Genomic DNA, 25837 nt, shown 5'->3' with positions numbered 1-25837 from the left:
ATGAAGAAAAGCATAAAACCAGTGTTTGGGATAAGATAATTTCCATATAATTCAGTGTTTTTCTCATAATATTGAGGGCTCACTTGTGGTTAGAAAGTAGAGATTTCTGCTCTGTGGATCAGCATGGATATGTGGCTTCTTCCACCATCTGAGCATAGCAATTGATAACTTGGTGTGGTGTGGGGTCAGTAGTCCAGAACCAAGGAGAGTCCAGGGTGCCAGCAAGAACACAACTAATTTAGGATCCGCATCTCACAGAACTACCATAAAGCCACAAAGAAAGATACAGGTAAGGCCAAGAAGGCATTCATGATGAGAGCAAAAAGTACATCCCATAAGAATAGGAAGTAAAAAGATGATAGAAGCAATTTCAGAGTGAGTCAGCCTTTGATGTAACGAGGGTATGGATTGGCTGTGACTCCCTGCACGGAAATAGAAGATTTTCAGATTACGAAAAGTCAGTAAATTTTTTTCCTTATAAACACTGAGGTTTGAAATGAAAGAGGAAAATAGATTGTTATTAAGTTTACTGGGTATGCTCTGCTATTAGATGTCAGTTAATGTTTATATATGACATTATATATGTCATAACATACATAATGATTTTAACCTGACCAGTTCTTCAGATTCCTCTTCATATGTCAGTGCTGATCTAATAGAATGAGATTATCATCTTGCAAATCAATATGAATCCTCTCTAGTCCTTATTCTTCTTTTATTCTCATAATCAATATCCAGCGTCTTCTGAAATGTCAGGAACTGGTGCAAGCCACAAAGAATGTTCACATTCTTTTAAAGTACTATTCTAGAATGTTCTGAATAATGAATTTCAACATATGCCTTGTCCTAGAACTCTAGTATTTTCCATAGTGGTTTTTTTAATACGTAATTCATTTTAGAAGCTATAGTGTTGTCTTTACTACTCAATAGGCTATAATAAATGAATCAACAGAGTTTGAGGAAAGAAATGTGACCATCACCAAAGAATGGGAACATGACCTGAAATCAGTGAAAGAGAAAAATGAAAAACTGTTGAAAAACTATCAAACTTTGAAGATCTCTCAAACATCTGGTGCCCTTGTTAATCCTACTACACAAGGCGATAAGAATCTTCATGTCACATCAAGAGCTACACAACTAACCACAGAGGTATGAGATTTCTTATAAGATGTTTTTCAATTTGCAGCTTCATTGTAGAGTTAAAGATGTATCATATGTAACATTTCAGAGCAAAATCACAGTATTGAAGGTATTAGGGAACATGCATGATGGACTTGTTTTTTAAATATAGTTCTATTGGGGCGCTCACTCAACTAATTATAAAGCTACATGTTACATAAGATCTTACCTTTGAATTATAAAATAGAAGTAACTCATGCCTTAATTTGATTAATAGGTATGTATACCACTTAAGGTGTTATTACCATACATTATAAGTTTTCTAAATCATGTGACTTTCTATTAAATTATAATCTATGTCTATAGTACCAAACTAGTTTAGAGAGAAAGAGCAATTTAGCTTTTCTCTAATTATCATCAGTGTCTTTAATATTGGTTAATGTGATCAAAACAAAAATGGAAGAGGCTAAAAGTATAATAAATTTCTTATACAGATTAACCTGTGCCCAAGAATCAGTACATTATTTGAATAATCCAATAACTGTATTAACTGCCCTTACTTGGGAATCTGTACAGCAAACATGCTGTTTTATTTTGTTAGCACACACGTCTTAGTGGGGAACCCGAGTGAATTACAACTTAGCATTTTTACCAAAATAAATATTTATAATAAAACATCAACTGCCAGTTTAATAATTATTACTAGTGGAAACTAGAAGATCACTAATATAGAGTTTATTGATTTGCTGATCACTACAGACCTCAGTCAGCTGCAGAGGTAAAAATAGTGGAAATATGAAACCCATCTTCCAAAGCAATAAGATAAACAAGCACAAGGAAATCCCATTTTCAATGACCCCAGGAAATACCCCATCAGATAATAAATCGTATGTTATTAGTTTGATAATTAGGCCAAATCAGAGTAGCACAGAGCAGGTCAGTGATGTGGAGGTAGAGCAGTGGGGCAGGCAGAGAGTTGGGCAGTCCACCCAAACAAGTAGGAGAATTCAGTGCATGACAGTAGGAGCAGTCAACTCAGGGGGGAAAGATAGTCTGCTTAATGTTTGAATCAGAACAACCAACTAGCCATCTTAGAAGAATAAGTCTGGACTCCTACCTCATTCATTAAACAAAAGTAAATTCCAGGTGGACCAAAAAGAAACGTTTTCCAGGAAAACCTGCATGTGTGTATATGTGAACAGTCTTATATTATGAACAAATTAAGATATTTTTGTACTTATAAAAAACTGGAAATAACCTAAATGTTCATTAGTAGGTGACAGGTTAACTAGTTTATAGTACCTCCATGAAATAGGATATATTTACCCATGAAAACAAAAATGCGAGAGATCTATGTGTTGATAATGAAAAGATCTGGAAAATATATTATCAAGTGAAAATAAAATTTTTAATTTTTTAAAAAGCAGGAGGCCAGCCCCATGGCATAGTGGTTAAGTTTGCATGCTCTACTTCGGCGGCCCAGTTCATGGTTCAGATCCCAGGCACGGACCTACACCACTCATTGGCAGCCATGATGTGGCAGCAATCCACATATAAAATGGAGGAAGATTGACATAGATATTAGCTCAGGGCTAATCTTCCTCAAGCAAAAAAAGAGGAAGTTAGCTCAGGGCTCATCTTCCTCAGCAATAAAAACCCACAAAAAACCAGAAGTATATATTTATTGTTGTTATGTGCTGTAGAGTCAGCTCTGATTCCTGGCAACTCTATGAATGAGTGATGTCCAATATCCTGTCCTCAAGAGCCCTACTCAGCTCCTGTAGACTCACGCCTATGGCTTCCTTTCTGGAATTACGCCATCTCGTATTTCGTCTTCCTCTTTTCCTGCTGCCTTTTACTTTTCATCATGTCCCCAAGGTAGGATAGTCTCAGTTTTACAATTTTTGCCTCCAGAGATAGGTCAGGCTTAATTTGCTCTTGGACCCACTTGTTCATTTTTCTGGCAGTCCAGGGTATCTGTAGAGCTCTCCTCCAACACCATATCTCAAATGAGTCCATTTTTTCCTGTCAGCCTTCTTCACTGTCCAGCTTTCGCACCCACACATAGTAATTGGGAATGCGAGGGTGTCGATAATCTTGGCCTTGGTCTCTAATGATACTCCCTTACTGTTGATGATCTTTCCTGATTCTTCCATCGCTGCCCTTCTGAGTCACAGTCTTCTCTTGATTTCTTGGCTGCGGTCTCCATTTAAACTGATGACTGAACCAAGGGAAACAAAACCTTTAACAATTTCAGTGTCTTCATGGTCTACATTAAAGTTGTATAGTTCTTCTGTAGTCATATCTGTCTTCTTCATGTTCGAATGCAGTCCTGCTTTGGCTCTTTCTTCTTTCACGCTATTCTGTGTGAACTTTCTTCTTACACACTATTGTGTGTGTGACTTACTGTTTTTGTAAACTGTATATTCACATGCGTAGATACATATAGAAAATTTCTAGAAGGATACACTTGAAAGAGTTTAGTAGTCATCGCTTTAGAGTCAGTGGGGGTTCTGAGATGGGGGAACTTAATCTTAATTATATGCCTTTGGATTTTTCCACATACTTGTATTTTTCAGCATAAAAACTAGGTAATAAAAATAAAGGGAAAGATATGTTACATGTATTCCTCTAAAGTGTCAATTAACAAATATACTTTCTGTAAGTAGTGTTAATTTAAAATGTAAGTGCCTATTTAATATGCTTAGCACCATGCTAACTAGTAAATAAAATAAGTACTAACCTTATATAAAATCTGGGCCTCTTTTAGTCCTAAATGATCAGCTTCTAAATGAAAAAAATAATACATGTATAAATTGAGTGACATTTGGAGTCTCCATCTATCCTATGTTGATGCAATCTGAAAGATTAATACCTATATATGATCTTTGTTTCATATAAACTGTGATTCTGTCTTCAAGGCACACCTTATATATGTGTGTTTTTTTTAATAGAAGATTCAAGAGCTGGAAACTTCACTACGTGAAGCTAAAGAAACTGCCATGCAAAAGGAAGACAAGATTATAAAGATGCAGAAAGAGCTTGAGATGACTAATGATATAATAGCAAAACTTCAATCACAAGTTAATGAATCAAATAAATGCCTTGAAAAAACAAAAGAAATGATCCAAGTACTTCAGGTAACTTAAAACTCATTTTATAAATAAAGGCATAATTTTATAAATTATGCATAATAAATATAAATAAATGCATACGTTTATTTTCATGCCAAATAATGATTGTTTTCATCTTCCTGTAAAAATTATTTTTAAAAAACATAAATATTCTTGACAGTTTAAAATATATCTTATTTTTTTAATTTTTTTTAATTTTTTTACTTTTCAAAGTAAGGAAATTTTTTATTTTCACTTTAATTTCTGAATGCCAAAAATGTAGAGGATGTATGTTTGTATATCTCTAGTAGTATATTGAAACATTTTTTCATAAATATGTTTTTTTTTAATTTTTTATTATTGCAGTAACATTGGATTATAACATTATATAACTTTCAGGTGTACATCATAATATATTTCGAATTCTGTGTAGATTACATCATGTTCACCCCACAAAGACCAATTATCCATCACCACAAGTGTGTCTAATCACCCCTTTTGCCCTTCCCCCTCCTCCCTTCCCTTCTGGTAACCACCAATCCAGTCTCTCTTGCTCTGTGTTTGTTTGTCATTTTTATCTTCTACTTATGAGTGAGATCATATGGTATTTGACTTTCTCCCTCTGACTTATTTCACTTAGCATAATACCCTCAAGGTCCATCTATGTTGTCACAAATGGCCAGATTTCATCATTTCTTATGGCTGAGTAGTATTCCATTGTGTATATATACCACATCTTCCATTCGTCCCTTGATGGGCACCTAGGTTGTTTACAAGCCTTGGCTATTGTGAATAATGATGTGATGAACATAGGGGTGCATATATCTTTTATGCCTTTGTGTTTTCAAGTTCTTTGGATAAATACCCAGCAGTGGGATAGCTGGATCATATGGTAGATCTATTCTTAATTTTCTGAGGCGTCTCCATACTGTTTTCCATAGTGGCTTCACCACTTTGCACTCCCACCAGCAATGTTTGAGGGTTCCTTTCTCTCCACATCCTCTCCAACACTTGTTGTTTCCTGTCTTGTTAATTATAGCCATTCTGACCAGAGGGAGGTGATATCTCATTGTAGTTTTGATTTGCATTTCCCTGATAGCTAATGATGTTGAACATCTTTTCATGAGCCTGTTGGCCATCCATATATCTTCTTTGCAGAAATCTCTGTTCAGATCTTTTGCCCACTTTTTAATTGAGTTGTTGGTTTTTTTCTTGTTGAGACTTTCTTTTTATTTTTCAAAAAAATATGCTTCTTATCTAAATATTTAATACTCTGTTAGATAAGTACATTTTAAAATTATATTTTTTTCTACTTAATCCCCTGTTATTGAGTCCCACCTGGTAGCCTATGGGCTTAATCTAACCTGTTTTCTCTAGAAAGAGCAGAGTTGAAATGTTTTTGAGCTTGAATGCTGTTACACAAGTCGCACCCTCCTTCATCACAGCCTTCCTTCCTCGTCTGAGCCACAGCTACTTCTCACTCTTCTGCTACTTGGGTCGGATCCTAATAGGCATTTTGTTCACTGTTCCTGCTCCAGTATCTCTTCTCTTCATTCCAAAATTAGAAACAAGCCAAGAATGCCTACTCTTTTCATTATTTAACATTGTTCTAAAAATTCTGGTTATTTCAATGAGACATGAAACAGAGAGGCAAGAGAAAATAATCTTAATTTTTGTTTTTAGAAATTGTTAGTATAGCTAAAAACCAAGAAAATCAACTGTAAAGCTTTAAAATCTTTGAGAGTAATTTTTTAATACTTCAAATAACTAAATGATCACATTTTTATTCATTCAACAAGTATTTGTTGAATACCTACTATGTGTTGGTCATTGTTCTAGATGCCATGTGTACTGCAATGGAAAAAAAATAAAGCCTCCTTGAAGAGGCTTACATTCTGCTTCATGAAGTCAGAAAATAAACAAGTATATATGTTTGTTAAACGGTGAGAAGTGCAATGGAAAAATATTAAGCCAGACAGAGGTATATAGGTGCAGGGTGAGAGTGGGTGTGAGTAGGAGTGTGATTTTGTAAGGGGAGTTGAGGAGAGCCGCACAATTAAGATGACGAAGTGATGGTGTGAGCTGTCTGGTAGGGAAGGGCCTTCTAGGCAAAAGAAGTAGCAAATGCGAAGGCCGCAACACAGAAGTAGTTGAGATGTATTCAAGGAAACAGCAAGAAAGCCAGCGTCTCCTGAGCAGCGTGGGCAAGGATAGAAGGGGAAATAGGTGAGAAGTAGCAGAGAGCCAAATCATAAAGCATCTTGAAAGCTATTTGTAAGCACTTTGGGTTTTATTCTGGATGAGATGGGAAGTCATCAGAGGATTTTGGCAAAATGATATAGTCTGACTTAAATTTTTAAAGGCTGCCCTTTGAAAATAGAATCCAGGAAGGCGTGTTTGTTAGTGACGTGCCAGCTCCTACAACAAAGGGAACCACAAAATGCAATGGCTCAAACAAAACAGAAGCTTATTTCACACGTAAAAGTGTGGGTTCCAGCTTGGCAAGTGGCTCCTTTCCACATGGTCATTCAGAGGCCCCCGTTTCTCCCATCTTGTTTCTCCAGCACTTCCTTGGTGCTGTTTTCATCTGCATGGTTAAAGCCCAGTTGTAAGCTGTCCGTGCTCAGGCTCACAGAAAAGGGACAAGATGGAGAAGCTAAAAATTGTCTTAAAATCTGTACTCATAAAGGCTCTGGCCCAGAAGTGGCACATGTCTCTTCCTCTCATATTTCTTTTTTTTTGCAAAATATTTAGATTCAATTTATCAAAGAGAAAGCCAAACACGTACCTCTCGTATTTCTTGGAGTCAGAGATGATTCCAAAGTTTTTGGCCTGAGCAGCCAAGAAGATAGAGTTGCTACATACGGAAATGGGAAAGACTGCCAGAAGAGGAAGTTTGAAACCAGGAAAGTTCAGTTTTGGACATGCTGAATTGGAAATGCCCACTGGGGACACCCAAGTTGAGATATGACTTAGGCAATTGAATATCTGAGTCTGAGCAAGATATAGGCGAGAGGTTTAAGTTTGGGGAATCATCAGCATATAAAAATCATGAGACTGGATGAGGGCATAAGCATAATGGAGAGGAGATGTGGAGTAACCAAATGATACTGAGATGGAGCAGCCAGTGAGTGAAAAAGAAAAGGGGGTCTGGGCAACAGAGTGGTTCCAGTTTCTTCATATAAGTGAAGCTAGTGTTTCAAGAAAGAGGGAGTAAGCGACAAATTTCTCCACACTCAGTATAGATTGGTACAGGTGTCTATGGAGAGAGGAATATCTTTCCTGCATACTAAAAGTAACCATTTAGATAATATAATAGAGTATGCCATTGTACAGCATCCATGAGGAAAGAAAGCAAAGTATAGGGTATCCATAAAATCTTTATACAGTTTGAATTTTTAAGAATCTGTTTCTGTATTTTATATAAATATTCTATAAAATGCAACAGTATATTTAACTCGAGATTTGGCATAGTAAAATGCAAAGATATTAACTTTTAACCTATTCACCACTATTTTAATTCACCTGGATATAGCTGTCCAATATAATGTAGGGTTTATTAAGTGAATATAGAAGAAAGTAATTTGAACAAATGACTCATTAACAGTTTTGTTTAAATCTTGATACATTTCCTCTGTTGTATCTTTACAAATTATTTATATCAAGTAGCAGTAAATTTGTTAAAAATTCAAACTGTGCTAGTACTTTAGGGACATCCTGCACAGTGGGAAAAAAAGATCTTATTTATAACTGGCACAAAATATAAAATGCTCAAGTGACTAACCTTAACAAAAAATGAGACAACATATATGAAAAGAACAACAAAACTCTAAAAGGAAATATAGGAGAGCATGTGGTTTAAAATAAGAAATATGCCATTTCCTAGGTTGTAACCTAAATACTGTACAACCATCAGTTTTTCCCAAATTAATTTCTAAAGTTAATGTAATTCAAATCAGAATCTCAAAGGAATTCTTTTTCTGGTAGAGCAAAGAAAGTTTCTCAGCAGACTCCATCTAAAATAGGATGAGCAGGTGCTGTTCACTGAGAACACAGGCGCTCAGACTCCTCAGGCGGCTAGAGGATGTTTAAGGCTGTCAGCGCTTCTGAGTGCAGCTTGGGCACACGTCGTGTGTTTGAAATAAGGAATTCTCACTGTCTTTCATTTCTAAGAGAGTATTTCCAATTTCAATTTCTTTTACTCAAGAATTGTTTTAAAACTGTTATATATGACTAATTTATTTCATTATATTGTGGCAAAAAAATTACTGCAATTTCTCCATTTTTAGAATATATTGAAATTTTCTTTTAGGTGTCATAAATGAATAAATATTTTTAGAGTTCTTTGAACTTTTAAATCAAAATGTATACAAGTATATCAATGGAACAAAATAGAGAGCCCAGAAATATATACACACAAATATAGTCAGTTCATCTTTGACAAAAGAGCAAAGGCAATTCAATGGAAAAGGATAGTCTTATCAACTAGCGGTGCTGAACAACTGGACACCTTTCACAAAAATTAACTCAATTGATTGTAACCTAAATCTAAAACACAAAACTAGAAAATGCCTAGAAGATAACGTAGGAGAAAATCGAGGTGACCTTGGGTTTGGCATTGACTTTTTTTACATACAACACCAAAAGCATAATCTATGAAGGAAAAAAATTGATAAACTGGACTTCATTTAAATTAAAAATGTTTGCCCTATGAAAGACAAGCCACAGACTGGAAGAAAATCTTTGCAAAACACATATCTATCAAGAACTGTTATCCAAAATATACAAAGAACTCTTAAAACTCAATAATTAGAAAGCAAACAGCCTGATTTAAAAATAGGCAATGGATCTGAACAGACACTTCACCAGAGAAGATACACACATGGCAAATAAGCATATGAAAAGATGCTCCACATCATATGTCATTAGAAAATTGCAAATTAAAAAACAATGAGATACCACTGTACATCCACTGTATCTCAAAATATAATGGCCAAAATCCGGAACACTGACTACACTAAATACTGGCAAGGAGTGGGGCCAGGAGCTCTTGCTCACTGCTGGTGGGAATGCAAGTGGTACAGTAGCCACTTTAGAAGAGAGTTTGGCAGTTTCTTACAAAACTGACACCACTCCAGCCAGTCATATGCTCAAGGAGTCCCTGATATCAGCATCTGGTCCAGAAAGCCAGGGTATTTTACTGGTGCCATGACTGAGCAAATACTGGGCTCCTCCCAGAATGGGCTTATCTGACCTAGTCAGCAACCTCCTTAAGCTGAGCATCTCAGCTTTGGAAGCTTGCATCTTTTTAGTCTTTGCTAACTACGTGTGTGTGCAAATGTTTTTATAGGCACTGGGGGTAACGCCTAGAGGAATGAAGAGCTCTCTGGGTCCCTATTTAGATGGGTTTATTTTTGTATTCAATATATAATAGTAATCCATAGTATGGCTGTGGTAACAGCAATAAAAGAAATGAATGATTTATTCAGCAATAATAAGAAATGAGCCATCAAGCCACAAAAGACATGGAGGAACCTTAAATGCACATTGCTAATTTTAAAAAGCCCATCTAAAAACACTGCATACTGTATGACATTCTGGAAGAGGCAAAACTAGGCGAACAGGAAAAGATCAATGATTACTAAGGGTTCTGGGGGAGGGTGGAGGGATGGATAAGTGGAGCACAGGAGATTTTTAGGGCAGTGAAACTATTCTGCATGATACAGTGATGATGAACACGTGTCATACATTTGTCAAAACCCATGGACTATACAATGCAAACAATAGACTCTAATGTAAACTGTGAACGTCAGTTAATAATGTATCGATATTGGCTCATCATTTGTAACAATCATACCACACTAAGATGTTAATAATAGGAGAAACTAGGGGAGGACACGGGTATTACCGGGACTCTATGTACTCTGCTCAATTTGTCTATAAACCTAAAATTGCTCTAAAAAGTTAAACCTATTTATTAAAAAAGATTTTTGTATATGTTTGTATGTATATATGACTGATTTTTTTTCTGAGTCGAAGTAGATGTATGGCTAGATTGAACCAACCTTGAGTACAGAATATCCCCAATAATGTTATATAATATTTTGTGCCTTGAATTCAGTTCTACTTTGATATTTATATTACTGTTCATCTCTTGTCTTATTTTCCTGATTTACCTTTATCTACCCATTTCATTCGTTTCAACCTTTCTGTTTCATTTTGTTTAAGTATATTGTTTTTTAATTGGGAAAAATATTTGTTTTAAGAAATAGAAGTCATAGGTTTTCTAATTACACATTAGCTTCCAATAGCTTCACATGTACTTCACATCAAATATCTATTTGTTACTCATTTTAGGGTTAAAATTTGTGCCTTTCCTCCTTTTCATATGTTTGGAGTTTGCTGTTTTAAAATGTTCCTACTATATTAGGTAGTTAACAAGTCTTTGAAACTGCTCTAAAATTACTTTATTTCTCTTTTCTCTAAAACCTTTAGGACAAAGTTGCTTTAGGAGCTAAGCCCTATAAAGAAGAAATTGAAGAGCTCAAAACAAAGCTGGTGAAAATAGACCTAGAGAAGATGAGAAATGCCAAGGAGTTTGAAAAGGAGTATGTCTTTGTCTTAATTGAATATGACTTTAGTAGCTTAAACTTCCTTTCTAAACTGTATAAATTTAAAATATATTAAGATATTGTTATTGCTTTTTATAAAATAAATACAAACATCTACAGATTTTAAAGTTATTAAATTCTCATTATGTATGCAAAGGTTTTGAAAACAAGCACAATTCTGATCAATTACTGACATACTATGTCGTTGGATACTTCTTGTTCAATCATATAGGAACAGCTTAAAAATGGCCTTTTTTGTTTGAAAGTGAATATTAAGAACGTGTGTGTGTTTTTAGCAGTTTGTCTAAGGTTTCTGTTGGTTCTCTTAATTTCATTTGTTCTTCCTATTGTATTTTTGTGTAAGGTTTTATTTCCTTTTAAATTGTAGTACTTAGTGCCCAAGAGCATATTCCCTTTTTATTGATTTATTTATGTATAGTACCATATACAATAGCATGCCTAAAGTTCTTTGTGGTATAGCATAATGAAAAGAACATTAAACAGAGAGTCAAGGAAACTGAATTAGAAATATAATGTTGCCACTTATTAATATGTCACCTCTGACTCCTCACACTTTTTATTCTTCCTGTAAATGTTTAATAAATGTTTAATGATGATATCTAATTTTGCCCAAAAAGTCGCACTCTGAATCTTCATGCATTCTAACCAGCCTTCTATTGATAGGACTGTTGGTTTTAGTGGAGCATCATTAAAAAGGCAATTTTAGTGGCCAGCCCAGCGGCACGGTGGTTAAGTTTGCACATTCCACTTCGGTGGCCCAGGGTTCACCATCCTAGGTGTGGACCTACACATCACCTGTCAAGCCATGCTGTGGTAGGCATCCCACATATAAAGTAGAGGAAGATGGGCACCGATGTTAGCTCAGGGCCAGTCCTCCTCAGCAAAAAGAGGATTGGTGGCAGATGTTAGCTCAGGGCTAGCTAATCTTCCTCAAAAGAAAAAAATTTTTTTAAATAAATGCAAAGCAATTTTATATAGAATAGAATCAGCAGATACTTTCAGTCTCTAAGAAAGGCAGAAAGTCTCATAATTTAGCATTGCCAATTAACACTCAAGCAAATAATTAACAGAATGTCTTTTTCTCCTGGGTGCAATGAGCAGACTGTGACCTCTGACTGTCACCTCAGATCAGAGCTGCAGTCGAGTGTGCTTTCCTTACAGTGTATACAGAAGGTGCTTTTGGTTTTACGCTTTGGTAATTGTTGTACCTTCAAGAGGTTTCTAGGACCTCATGATAACAACCCAATTATTTGTTTTATGGTGCCCCTGAATGTAATTTTGCTCAATATCCAGTTAATAATACCTATTGGGCTTTCAGAAATTTTAAAAGAATTGGTTTCTCAATGTTAAAAAAAAATTGCCCCTGCAGCCAAACAGAACACTTCCAATTTGATGGTGTTATTTATGGCTATAAAGTGCATGATACCAGGGGGTATCGTGAGGGCTTACCTACTGCTGCTTATGCATATCATATCAATGTGATGTATCTTATCAGAAAATTCTTGACAGCAGTTCTGTTTATTCTTCCATTAAAAATTAGTTGCTGGCCTTTTACATATTTCTGTTGTTATTCTTAATAGAATTACTTGTACAAAAGCCACTGTAGAACATCAAAAAGAAGTTATAAGGCTATTGAGAGAAAACCTTAGACGAAATCAGCAGGCCCAAGATACTTCAAGTAAGTAGAAAATGCTGATATTTCCAGATCTTTTTCCATCTTACTTCTCAGTATACTTACACATTTTGAAGACTGCTATTATATATATGACAGTCAAGAATAAACCTGTTAATCACTAATTTATAAAGAACTATTTTTAAAATGAATTCATTGAGATCATATTTATCCTGTGATACCTCCTTAAGTTTCCTGTAATCTCAACTATTTATCCATTATAGATTCTTAAAAACTATGAATGTAACCTGTGCGCTATCAGATCTTTACATATTAGTGAAGATACCTTCAGTAGTATACAAGAATGACTTACCTGTCAAGGTAGACGTACCCTTCCCAATAAAACACAAGCATATCTTAATAGATTTTAACCATGTGCACTGTAAAAACATAGTCAGTATACAGTAAATATTATCCTACTTGTTGTTGGTACTGAAATTACAGACTTGATGCTTACTGGCAAACTCTTTGAAACTTATCTTAGATACAGTTTTCAAATCTAATCATCAAATTTCTGCATATACATTCCTCAAACTGTATCTTTTCCCATATTTCTGTCTCTTATGTTTCATTTGAAAAGAGAGAATGCTGAACAGTACTTTGGGCAGCTTTGTGTAGTGGGTCCAGCATCGAAATAATGTCACGAACAGTTCTCTAAGCTGACTGCCCTCACTTAACAGCCTGTGAAATCATGAGGAGAACGCCTGACCTTCTAGATTGGATATAGACTTGTAAGGATCAGGCTAAAAGTTGTGTGTGAAAGCACACTGAAAATTCTAAATGTCAGGCAAATGCAAGATGATGTTTGTGTGTATTATTGTCCACGCATTGTCTGGTGCTTGTTTAGTTTGAACTGCCCTAGTGTCCATTGCAGGATAATTGCAGCTCCTACCTGGAAAACTTCAAGGGGTAAAAATAGAACTTTTGTTGTTAGAGAAGGGTCAGGATGATTCCTTCTAATTTGTGACTTTCAGGTACGTGTTGTACCTGAATTCAGAATAATTCAAAAGGAAATGGACATTGAGTGTCTTCCCCACACTCATCTTGCCCCTCCCTTGTAAACAGTCAGTGACCCAGTGGATCATTCCACTTTCTAAGCACCTCACACTTTTATGCAATTTTACCTAAAATTTACAAAACAGTTCTTTACATTACTTGTACACATATGGTGTAAAATACTGAATAGTATATTCTTTAATAGCAGTCTAAGGTTTATTTAGTTAACAAATACGTGTTGAGTATTGGGAGCACATTGACTGCCTTGGGGTGGACCCCACACACGCTGTGTGGTGGAAGCAGCCCTCCAGGGGACCCCACTGGCGTCGAGAGTAGACAGTGAAGGGCAGCTCCGACTGCTGCCGTCACCGTGAGTGATCCTAGCAGGTGGTGGTGGTGGAGGTAGTGGGTGGAGAGAAGCAGGGGTTCCGCAGATACTTAGAATCCATGATGGAATTGGCATAGGAGGTGAGGGAAGAGGAGGAAGTCAAGGATGACGTTCAGGGAGATGGTGCTGAGATGTTTTGTTTTTTATAGTGATTTATTGAACTTACTAATGTTTGCTTTATTGTGAACTTTGGAGATAATTAAAATTATCACCTGTCTGTGTGTTTGCCTCCCACAGTGATATCAGAACATACTGATTCTCAGCCTTCAAGGAAACCCTTAACCTGTGGGGGTGGCAGCGGCATTGTACAACTCACAAAAGCTTTTATTTTGAAAAGTGAATATATATGGCTAGAAAAGGAAATTTCTAAGTTAAAGCAGCAAAATGAACAGTTAACAAAGCAAAGGAATGAACTGTTAAGGTAAGATCTGCTTACCTGATACAGGAATTATGCTTATGGTGGTACGTGTGGGAGAGGATGATGCCTACACATGCATATATATTTTTTGCAGTGGGCAACCCCTCACACATATAGGGGAAGTAATTTTTAGAGCTCATGTAATGTGTCTTTTTTGAAAGGAATGAGAATATGGTAGCACCATTCCAGAGGTTTGCTATCCATCAACTGACCTTTTTTTTTTCCTGAGGAAGATTCGCCCTGAGCTAACATGCCAATCTTCCTCTATTTTTAGTATGTGGGCTGCCAGCACAGCATGGCCACTAACAGAGTGATGTGGGTCCACACTCGAGAACCAAACCCAGGCTGCCAAAGTGGAGTGCCCGGAACTTAACCACTAGGCCACAGGGCTGGCCCATCAACTGATTTTAGCTAAGCCTGTTTTTAACTAAGCCAAGAACCAAAAAGTAAACCAAGATCTTTGAGGGGAGCTTAAATATGCCACAAATATGCCCAAGTCAGTGAGGCTTTACTCAAAGGAGAATCCCTGAGGTCCATTATTGTAGCCCATTAACCTTTATAAACAGTTGTAAAAAATTTAATTAATTGGCTTCTACCAAAGATTAGAATCTTGTGCTAATCTTTACTAATGATGCAATAGAAGAAAAATAGGCATTAAATAAATATGCAAATAGCTACTGTTCTGTGTGAGGCTATTAAACAACAAAAAAAGCAAACAGGACATTATGAAAGGGTCCAACAGAGGGATCAGACCTTATCTAGATGTGGGGAGGGGCGGTGATCAAGAAACTAATATGTAAGAGTAGATCTGAAAATGAGTAGCAGTTAGGCTTGATGACAGGAGAGATGGCTAAGCCTTCTAGGCTGAGGGAACAGCATGTGCACAGGCTTTGAGTCAAAGAGGAAAGTGGAACAGAAAGACATGCAGTGTGGCCAGAGCATACAGAATGAGGCAGAGTAAGTGCAAGATGCGATGCCAGAGGCCACTGGTCCAGATTACACATTGCAGGTCATTCTGAGGCAGCTGGGGTGGTCTCCTAAATGTAACGGGAGGATTACCACCACTGGAGGATTTTAAGCTGGGGCCTAATGAGCTCATACGGCGTCTCTAGCTGCTAGAGCAGAATGGGGGGGAACCCAAAAGTGTGAGGTTGTATCAACACACTTGGCTGACTGATCAAAGAAAGGAGAGCAGGGCCTAGGATTGCTTCCCAGGCTTCTCTGAAGGAGTGAATAAATGCAGGCAGCATTTCCTGTGGGAAGCAACACTATAAGTAATCCAGAAAAGCACAGTGTAATATATCTTTTAAAATAACAAAGGTACATTAAAGATTCATCCATCCAGAAGACTAACTTATCAAATTATTGCCACAGAGTATCAGTAGATAAACCATGCTGGACGACATCACTGATTCATTTGAAACCTAATATCATACTTTTCAAGATTCTGTGATCACGGAGATTTAGTACAATTTTTCAATTTATATTGACCTCATTTCATTTTCTGAACTGTGGAAATAATCCAAACTTAGGAAGCATTAGGTTGAAATTAAAATGTAAATATGATAAAATGGTAAATTATATGTCACATATATTTTACCACAATTAAGAAAAAAAATTTTATGTAAATATGAATATATTTCTGGAATTGAGCAGTCTTACAGTCTCTTTTATTTTTCCCCACATTTAAGCAATAATCATCATCTTTCCAATGAGGTCAAAATGTGGAAGGAGAGAACTCTTAAAAGAGAAGCTCACAAAGAAGTGACTTGTGAGAATTCTCCAAAGTCTCCTAAAGCGACCGGACCAGCTTCTCAAGAGAGACAGCATACGCCTTCTCAATGCAAGGAACAGAATTTACAAGATCCTGTGCCAAAGGACTCACCGAAATCTTGGTTTTTTGATGGCCGATCAAAGTCTTTCCCAGCACCTCACCCAGTTCGCTATTTTGATAACTCAAGTCTAGGCCTCCGCCCAGGTGGGTAAATATACTGGTTACTTGGGGATCGGGGATAACGGTTGGAACTCATTTGTCCCCTGTGGCCCCAAAGGGCAAGTTTAGACAAGAGAAGATGTCATGGAGAAGCTGCACTGCAGAGATGTCATTTGCTGTCTCTGTGAGAAGTTTCTCCAAAGCACAGCACTGAAGTGAAATCACTTTTTACCCCGAGGGAAGTCTTATTCTGCCTCCTGAACCTTCAACTTTTCCCTCAGATAGACAAGCAGCTCTCGAGGACACAGAGAGACACCATCCTACAAACATAACTACTTTTACTGCAAAAGACCTTCTTATCAATTCAATGGGCCAGTATTTCCAGTAGCATTATATTCATTTTACACAAGCCAGATCATAGACTTATATCATTTACATATTCATTCAATGAACAGAAATTTTTGGTCTCCACCTATGTGTCACATATTGCACCCTGATGGTACATTGATAACCAAACCAGATATGGCCCCTGACTTCCTGGAGTTCACAGTCTAGTGCGTATAGACGGTGATCAAGTAGTCAAAAAAGGTACAGTTCTAGAGTTCAAAAGCCTATGAGTTTTTAATAGGTTGTTTTAGGAACATAAGGAAGTCTTCCTTGAAGAAGGGGACTGAGATCTAACAGGTTAAGGTGAGTTAGCTTAACAAAGAGGGGAGGGGAAGGCGATTCAGGCAGAGGGAACAGGGTCGGCCCAGCTGGGAGAGACCGTAACCAGGGGAAGGGTTGGAAAACCACGTGTGGCCAGAGCGCAGTGCACACAGGTTCCTCTGGGTGAAGTCGGTGAAGCCAGAGAGAGAAGAGCCAGATGCGCAGGACTTTGTGGGTTGTGGAGAGGAATTTTTACTTCATCCTGGGAGCATGCTAGAGGAAGCTGTTAAAAGATGTTAAAGAACAGCAGGAGAACATAATGGGTTATCAATTTGAAAACATTACCTCAGCTGTAAGGTAAACTGTATATAAGCTGTATGTTGTGTTGCAACCAAACGTGTTTTTTAATAAGATGACTTTTGCTTTCCATTTTTTTCTCAGAAGAACAAACTGCTGGAGCAGAGAGTGTGGATCCTCAGCCAGGCCCTTGGCACGCCTCCTCAGGACAAGCTGTGCCCGAGTGCAAGACTCAGTAAACTCTGCTGTCACTTTTCTAGGGGCCTAGTGTTCCTTATTTAGAAATGACTGTATTTGTTACTTTATTTTTCTATCCCTGGCAATGATGTCACAGTCCAACTTAATTTCAATTCAGTTTGCACTTTGCCATTAGAAATTGAGGCATTCCAGTCATTTAGAATGGTGATAGACTGCCTTCTTCCTGAATGTGGTAATACTTTAGAAGTTGAATTGTTTTATTTATTTATATATTTTGTGAAGAATAAAGTTATTGAAGGAAATTTCCAGTCTTTCCGTGTATACATAAAATGTATACATTTTCATTAATCTCGTTATCCACATGTGACTTAGATAATACATAAATTAAAGCATCATTTAATTAACAAAATTCCTAAACCTGGGCTCCCCGCAACACATAAAGCATCTATGGATGGGCTTCACACAATCTGTAAAACCTCTGAAATTTTATCTTTTGTGTGTGGATTCAGTTTTCTAGGATACTAGGGTCCCTACTTTCTTATAACATACTCTCTGAGAGGTCTGTTACTCTATAAGAGGTTAAGAACTGTGGTTTTAGAGAGTATCTGATAGTACTTTTATATCATATGACTTTGAAAAACCATATAAAACAGCAAGTTGCATAAGGTTTAGAACAGAGTTAGTGATTTCAAGGCATTCTTGGCTCTTTGGTAAGAAGACTTATTCAAAGGGAGAGATTATTAATTGTATCATAGCCATCACTGTTAAAGTCTATGAATTGGTTATTTCCCTTACCTTAACACACTGTCACAGGTTCACTAGGGTGAAGTGAAACTGTGCCTTCCTATAACGCTGTCCCTCAGGCCTGTCCCTTGGGAGTTTGGTTTCTCCTCTGCACCCAAACCAGACATGATTACAGAGCTGCAGGTTGATTCTCTACGATGTTCACTCCTCCACTGAATAAGAGTATTGCAAAGTAGTAGGTATGTTCACCTGGGTAATAAAACGACTTTAAGGCCATTAAAAATATAATCAGTCTTAAAAATAGATGATGACATAAAGAGATGGAAAGAGATTCCACGCACATGGATTGGAAGAATAAACACGGTTAAAATGTCCATACTACCCAAAGCAATCTACAGATGTAATGCAATCCCAATCAGAATCCCAATGACATTCTTCATGGAAACAGAACAGAGAATCCTAAAATTCATATGGGGCAACCAAAGACGCCAAATTGCTAAAGCAATCCTGAGAAAAAAGAACAAAGCTGGAGGTACCACCATCCCTGACTTCAAAGTGTACTACAAAGCCATAGTGATCAAAATGACATGGTACTGGTACAAAAACAGACACACAGATCAGTGGAACAGAACTGAAAGCCCAGAAGGAAAACCACACATCTATGGACAGCTAATCTTTGACAAAGGAGCTGGGAACATACAATGGAGAAAGGAAAGTATTTTCAACAAATGGTGTTGGGAAAACTGGACAGCCACATGCAAAAGAATGAAAGTAGACCATTATCTCATGCCATACACAAAAATAAAATGGATCAAAGACTTGAAGATAAGTCCTGAAACCATAAAACTCCTAGAAGAAAATATAGGTAGTAGACTCACTGACATCAAACTTAAAAGGATCTTTTTGAATACCAGGTCTTCTCAGACAAGGGAAACAGAAGAAAAAAATAAGTGGGACTTCATCAGACTAAAGAGCTTCTGCAAGGCAAAAGAAACTAGGATCAAAACAAAAAGACAGCCCACCAAGTGGGAGAAAATATTTGCAAATCATATATCTGACAAGGAGTTAATCTCCATAATATATAAGGAATTCACACAACTGAACAACAAAAAGACAGCACAATCAAAAAATGATCAGGGGATAAGAACATTTTTCCAAAGAAGATATACAGATGGCCAAGAAACACATGAAAAGATGTTCAACATCACTAATCATCAGGGAAATGCAAATCAAAACTACACTAAGATACCACCTTACACCTGTTTAAATGGCTATAATCACTAAGACTAAAAATAACAAAAGTTGGAGAGGGTGTGGAGAAAAGGGAACCCTCATACACTGCTGGTGGGACTGCAAACTGGTATAGCCACTATGGAAAACAAGATGGAGGTTCCTCAGAAAACTAAAAATAGAAATACCATATCCAGTTATTCCATTACTGGGTATCTACCTAAACAACTTGCAATCAATAATCCAAAGAACATATGCACCCCTGTGTTGATAGCAGCACTATCCACAATAGCCAAGACCTGGAAGCAACCCAAGTGCCCATTGACCAATGATTGGATAAAGATGATGTGGTATATATACAATGGAATACTACTCAGCCATTAAAAGAAGACGGATCCATCCCATTTGCAACAACATGGAAGGACCTGGAGGGAATTATGCTAAGGGAAGTAAGACTGAAAAAGACAAACACCAGATGATTTCACTCACATGTGGAATATAAACAAACACATGGACAAAGAAAACAGTTCAGTGGTTACCAGGGGAAGGGGGGTGAGGGGTGGGCATAGGGGGTGAAGGAGAACACTTACGTGGTGACAGACAAGAAACAATGTACAACTGAAATTTCACAATGATGTCAACTCTTATGAACTCAATAGAAATTATATATATATATAAGATCAGTCTTCAGATATCCAGTCTAGTAGAATGTTGCTTAACTCTTGAATTTGGATATCTTTCATTCCTCAGATTTGGGAAGTTTTTGGCCATTATTTCCTCAAATAAATCTTTTGTCCCTTTCTCTTTCCTTCTGGAAGTTCCATGATGCATATATTGGTCCACTTGCTGATGTCCCATAAGTACCTTAGGCTCTCTTCACTTTTCTTTATTCTTTTTTCTTTTTTCTTCTCTAACTGAGTAATTTCATATGACCTGGTTTCAACTTATTGATTCTTCTGCTTGATCAAGTCTGCTATTGAACCCCTCTGTGAATTTTTCATTTTAGTTATTTGTATTCTTCAGCTCCAGAATTTCTGTTTGGTCCTTTTTTATAGTTTCCATCTCTTTAATATTCTCATTTTGTTTGTGCATCATTTTCCTGATTTCATTTAGCTGTCTATTGGTGTTCTCTTGTAGATCATTGAGCTTCCTTAAAACTATTATTTTCAAGTGTTTGTCAGGTATTTGTTCATAGGTCACCATTTCTTTGGAGTTGGTTTCTGGAGATTTAGTTTGTTTCTTTGATTGCATCGTGTTTCTCTGTTTCTTTGTGTGCCTTTTGATTTTTTTGCTGACTTTTATGCATTTGAAAAATAGCCACCTCTTCCAGTCTTTATGGGCTGCTTCATACAGGGGAAGACCTTCATCAGTCAGCCCAGTTATAGACTGTGGGCCCTCTGAAAGCTTTTGGGCAGATGTGACTCTCTAGGCTTGTGTGTGTGATTTGCCAATTAGAGAGGTTTGCCAGTTTCTTTTTCAGGAGCTCATAATCTCTTGCTCCCTCTAATATCTGTCTGTAGTACTGCAGCTTCTTTGGTGCTGCATCAGGAAGCCACCCCACTCTCCTTTGTTCTCATTGGCCCCCAGGCATCCAAATTACGTCAGCTCCCATCAGCACCCCAAATCAGGTGAGATAGAAACCAGTCCCAATGGCAGCCCTCCAAAACGCTGGCACATAAGACACACGCTCTGCTCTCCTCCCTCCCTCCCTCCCGAGGATGAAGCTTCGAGTTGGGCACCTACTCCTGATGGTGCTGAGCCACGCTAGGCTCTGTCTGGTGCCAGACCATGCCAGTTCCATCAGCAGTTCGGGTCAAGTGAGACAGAAACCAGTCCTTCAGGCAGCTCTCCAAAAAGACGGAACTGTGAATGAATTTTCCTCTCTTTTCTTTCCCCTGCTCCTCACGATGGAGGAGCTGTAAGCAGGGGTGAGCTGTGCTGGCTTGGGGGAGAGGTGGTCGCAGGGAAAATGAAAGGGCTCTTCTGCCTAGTTTCAGGGTGGAAGTTGTTAGCTTTGCCCTTACCCAGGGGACTGCAACTTCTTACCTGGCTTCTGAAGTTCTCACAAAGATACTTTGGTCCATGTATTGCTGTTAAGACAGTGTCTCTGTCAGGGAAGAAGAGCTGGGACTTTGTATTCCTCCATCTTGCTGATGTCTCCCTCAGAATGTTGCTTAACTCTTATGACCTGAGTTTCAGTGTCATGATGAAAGATTGTGAAGGAACAATGATGAAAGTTAGCAATGGAAACTTGCGAGAATGTTAAAAAGCAGTAAGATGGTCAGACGACGCTAAAATCTGAAAAGTCAAGTCAGGACCAGAGAAGACAAAATACAGTATTGTTCATAGGAAACATTTTCTTGAGAGCCTAGCAGAATCATGTTCAGGAAACTTATTGAGAGCCTGCCATTCATACTCAAATATTTAACTACCTTCTACTGTGTGCTGATCACTGGTCTAGGCACCGAAAGGCACTGCCTTTGTGGGACTCATGTTGTAGCTGGAAAACAAATAACTCATACTTTTAATATGAGCTGATCACAATGTAAGGGTGAAAAAGATATGGTCCCTAACCTTAAACAAATTTAGTCCACTGACTATACAGGGGGTAAGCAAATATCTGCAATACCATGTGACTTAGGCGGTCGTAGAGTAAGCATAATTGTTGAAGATCTGTGAATAAAGGGAGGCTGAAGACAGCTGCATCGAGAAAGAGGTACCTGAGTTGGCCTTGATTAGGGAACTCTCATATTCATAAAAAGTCTATTCCAAAATCCTCAAAAGTCAAAGGAAAGGTATTGGCGCTGGCCCCATGGCCAAGTGGTTAAGTTCGCATGTTCTGCTTTGGTGGCGTGGGGCTCACTGGTTCAGATCCTGAGCGTGGACCTACCACCGCTCATCAAGCCATGCTGTAGCAGTGTCTCACATAGAAGAGCTAAAATGACCTACAACTAGGATATACACCTATGTACTGGAGCTTTGGGGAGGAAAAAAAAAAAAGGAAGATTGGTAACATGTTAACTCAGGGCCAGTCTTCCTCACCAAAAAAAAAGCATAAAAAAAAAAGAAAGGAAAGATGTTGTTAGGAACACAAGGAGCACAGCTGCGTGTGATTACAGTCATTAGACCCAGTGTTAGAAGCTACAGTGGGGCAATGAGAGACAGTTTTACCAAAGACCTTATGTGAACACAAGCAGAAACTAGGGCAGGGTTTTAAAAAATCTTTAAGGGTAATTTTTACCATCCATTATAATTGAATTTCTAATAATCATTCACATTTTTAAGTACAAATGTAACAACTATTGTACATGCCAAGTCCTTCCTCCTCACAACATCCCTGAGGTAGGTGCTATGCCTACCTTCATTTTACAGATGTGAAACAGGTTTGGTCAGCTGGGTAACTTACTCACTTAGCTGGTGAGGGAAAGATGTGGGACTTACCTGCATCTTTCTGACTCCACAGTCTGTTCTTAACCACTGTGACTGTTACGGATACACTTAGCTCCAAGAACAAAAAACCTGAAAAGTGACTAAAGTTTATTTTTCTCACATAAGAAGTCCAGAGGAGTTACTTTAGGGATTTTGTCTTAAGCCTGTCTTCAAGGAACTAGGTTCCTTTTCTTCCCTATTGTCCTTAGTGTGTGCCTCTGACCTCAGACCAAGTCACAAAATGGCTGCTAGGTCCCAAGGCATCATATCCACGTTCCAGGACCGCCCCCCCCCAAAAAAAGGAAGGAGCAAAAGCCAAAGGCCTTTCTATCCAAGAAGAAAGGCCTCCTCAGAAACTCCAGCCCACATTTCATTGGCCAACCCTAGCAGCAAAGGAAGCTGGCAATTTGAGAGTTTTGTTTTCAGCCCCTTGACACAAATAATCCACATCAATCTACAAATCAAAATTGGGGTGAATTTATTATGAGTCAGGTCTGAGGACTAGCCTGGGGCCTTCCTCCCCCAAGGAAGGAAGGGCACCAAAGAAGTGGGGTGTACCGAGTGGTTATACACAGTCTTGGAACAAAGAGCATCCATCATATATGGCAGGAATATCCCTTTTACAATTATCGTGAGATGCTTTGCTGGCCCAGCAGGTCAGAGGTCAGTAGGTCAGTGGTCACAAGGTGGGTGGTCACACAGTGAGCACAGCAGGTCCATAATTAATCCTTAGTTTAGGGAGAGATGCATATTAAAGGAAATGCCGATGTGGGGGGAAGCTACCTCCTTATCTTTAAGGGCATTGTTCTTATCTTTGGGACATTGTAAGCGTTTAAAGCAGATGTACAATGCATGCTCAACAGACCTTTCTGGAAAAACAAGGTCAGGTCAAATTAGTTTCAAACCAAATGGCTTCCTCATATCCTCCAATATAGCCTACTGCTTGTCATTTATTTATCACCCTTACAGTGTAGGAGGCAGGGGAAAGTGAGTTGGGTGGGTGCTGAGTGAACCCACTTAAACAGCACGTGCACAAACAACCTACACACTCACTCTGCTCAGTTACCTGCCTGAGAAAGTTGGAGTTACGAAGCCTAGTGTAGAGGGCTCACGTGACCCAGTCCTTTCTTTTCCTTCTTGTGTCTCTGTTCTCTTCAGCCAGACTTGGCTTTTTGCTCTTACCCAGCATGTTCTTTCCTTGAAGCCTCCACACTCCCACTGAGGCTCAACCTGCTCCCTGACGCCACCGCCAGTGCAGTCAGGACGCCTGCATTCCGCCACTAAGCGTGTATTAGTGTTAGAAGAGACGGCGCGTCACAAGAGAACCACAACCATACCTTCAACGCGAGAGAACGTGTGCTGCCCTCTCAGCAATCATGTCAAGGGCCAGGAGAGAAGGCTCTAGTATCTTCAGTGACCTGGGCTCCTTCTGTTTCGCGGCTCTGCCGTCTTCCACATGCGACTTCTGCCTCATTCCATCTTGAACACCGCAGAACGGCACGTAGTAGACACAAACGACAGGGACTGAGAGGGGTCAAAGCCAAGGGAGTGGTTTCCAGTCCTGAGCATGCTGCGGGGGCTTTTTCCGCTTTTCACCGTTTACTCGGAGTTAGCAGTTCGACCTGAGCTCCACTAGACGGCAGCACGTACACACATTGAGTATACCAATGTGCGAATCCTTAAAAACTCAAGGAAACAGAACCAGCAAACTCGGAAGAAACCTGAACTACACATCCCAGCATTCATCATTAAGCGCCTGACTTGTCTGCACGAAGGTCGGTCTCCGTTTGCCGCTCGCGCAGTGACCTGGAGGACGCCATCCACCTGCTGCTACTCTAAAGTAAGATTTCCTGGTATTTTTTCAATGAAACTTTAAATGGACTGGGAAAAGGAAATGTTTAATTTTTATGTGTTGCTTTGCTCTGCACGTTACTTATTTCAGGAAATCTTAGCAGTTAGATCAGGATTAGGGTGCATTTGGAAGTCTGGTATCTTAAGTTTTTCAAAATAACCAAAGAAGAGAGGATTTTTCAGTGAACATTTTTCTTCCGGGTTCATGAAGACAGAATTCCCGAAAATGCTCTGCCTCTGATAACGAAAAATTAACACTTTGATTCCAGTGTTTACAGTAAGAAAGCCATCACGTTTGCTTTTCATGTTGGAATTTACCATTTCAGGCCATGTTTGCAACTCATTTTCCCAAAAACTCTGTTTTAGCGTGGCAGTGCAGTTGACCTAACAGTAAACCTTCGGCTCCAAACTCCGGGCCCAGAAAGGCGGGGAGGCCGCCCGGAGCCCGGCGCCCAGAGCCGCGGGGCGCACGGGCTCAAGTCACAGCGTTTGATCCGCACGCTCAGGACTGGGGGTGGGTAAAGGTTCCTGGAGTCTCTCATTCCTAAAGTACATATTGAAAATATCTCAACTCTCCCCAAGTTTAAAGTGAGTATGAACCTCTCGTGTAAGAAGGGGGAAAACCAGTGAAAATTTCGTTGCCTCAGAGTGGCTGGGCTTCTTGGTGGCTGGCGAGGGCGGCCGCGGTCGGAGAGCCTCCGGCAGCGGCGAGCTGGTCCCGGAGTCGGGCGCCGGCAGCTCGGGGCAGCGCTGGGAGCAGAGGGAGCGAGCGCCCGGGCAGGGGCGGGGACGGCGGGGCACCCCCTGGAACGCCCGCCTCCTGTCCGCGCGTGGACGCCGCGGGCCCCGGGCGGCCGAGGGCTGGACGGCAGGGGTCCGGGCGACACGAGGCCCGCTGGGCCGGCTGGTGGGAGACCCGGGTGCGACGCCGGCTGGGACGCGGGAAGGAGCGCGCGAGACCGGGCCACGCCTTCGCCCCGCGCCCCGCCTCCCCCGGCGCGCCCGCCCCCGCCTGCCTGACGCCCCCCGGCGCGCCCGCCCCCGCCTGCCCGACGCCCCCCCACCCCCACCCCGCCCCGCCCCCCCCCGGGCGCGCCCGCCCCCGCCTGCCTGACGCCCCCCGCCCCGCCCCCCTGGCGCGCCCGCCCCCGCCTGCCTGACACCCCCCC

General features: G+C 39.4%; 1 long non-coding RNA gene and 1 pseudogene across 2 annotated transcripts in view; one reads left to right on the top strand and one right to left on the bottom strand.

The window, feature by feature from the left end:
* LOC123284164 (centromere-associated protein E-like) overlaps nucleotides 1-17716 on the top strand; it is an 84463-nt pseudogene extending 66747 nt beyond the window's left edge.
* The window catches only part of LOC139043288 (uncharacterized), a 54897-nt gene extending 30456 nt beyond the window's left edge, over nucleotides 1-24441 (bottom strand). Inside the window, exons 1-3 of one of the 2 annotated variants that reach the window (XR_011500383.1) lie at nucleotides 24155-24441; nucleotides 18210-18407; nucleotides 16594-17202 (exon numbers count right to left, since the gene is read on the bottom strand). This is a non-coding gene — a long non-coding RNA (uncharacterized lncRNA). Of the gene's footprint in view, nucleotides 1-16593; nucleotides 17203-18209; nucleotides 18408-24154 lie in introns of those variants that run through there. The other variant, XR_011500384.1, reaches the window with a different exon arrangement.
* Between the last annotated feature and the right edge of the window lie 1396 nt (nucleotides 24442-25837).

This window comes from Equus asinus, unplaced genomic scaffold, assembly GCF_041296235.1.
Source record: "Equus asinus isolate D_3611 breed Donkey unplaced genomic scaffold, EquAss-T2T_v2 contig_197, whole genome shotgun sequence".
NCBI classification, from domain to species: domain Eukaryota; kingdom Metazoa; phylum Chordata; class Mammalia; order Perissodactyla; family Equidae; genus Equus; species Equus asinus.
The sequence above is the reverse complement of the archived record's forward strand: the minus strand, read 5'-3'. Positions and strand labels throughout refer to the sequence as shown.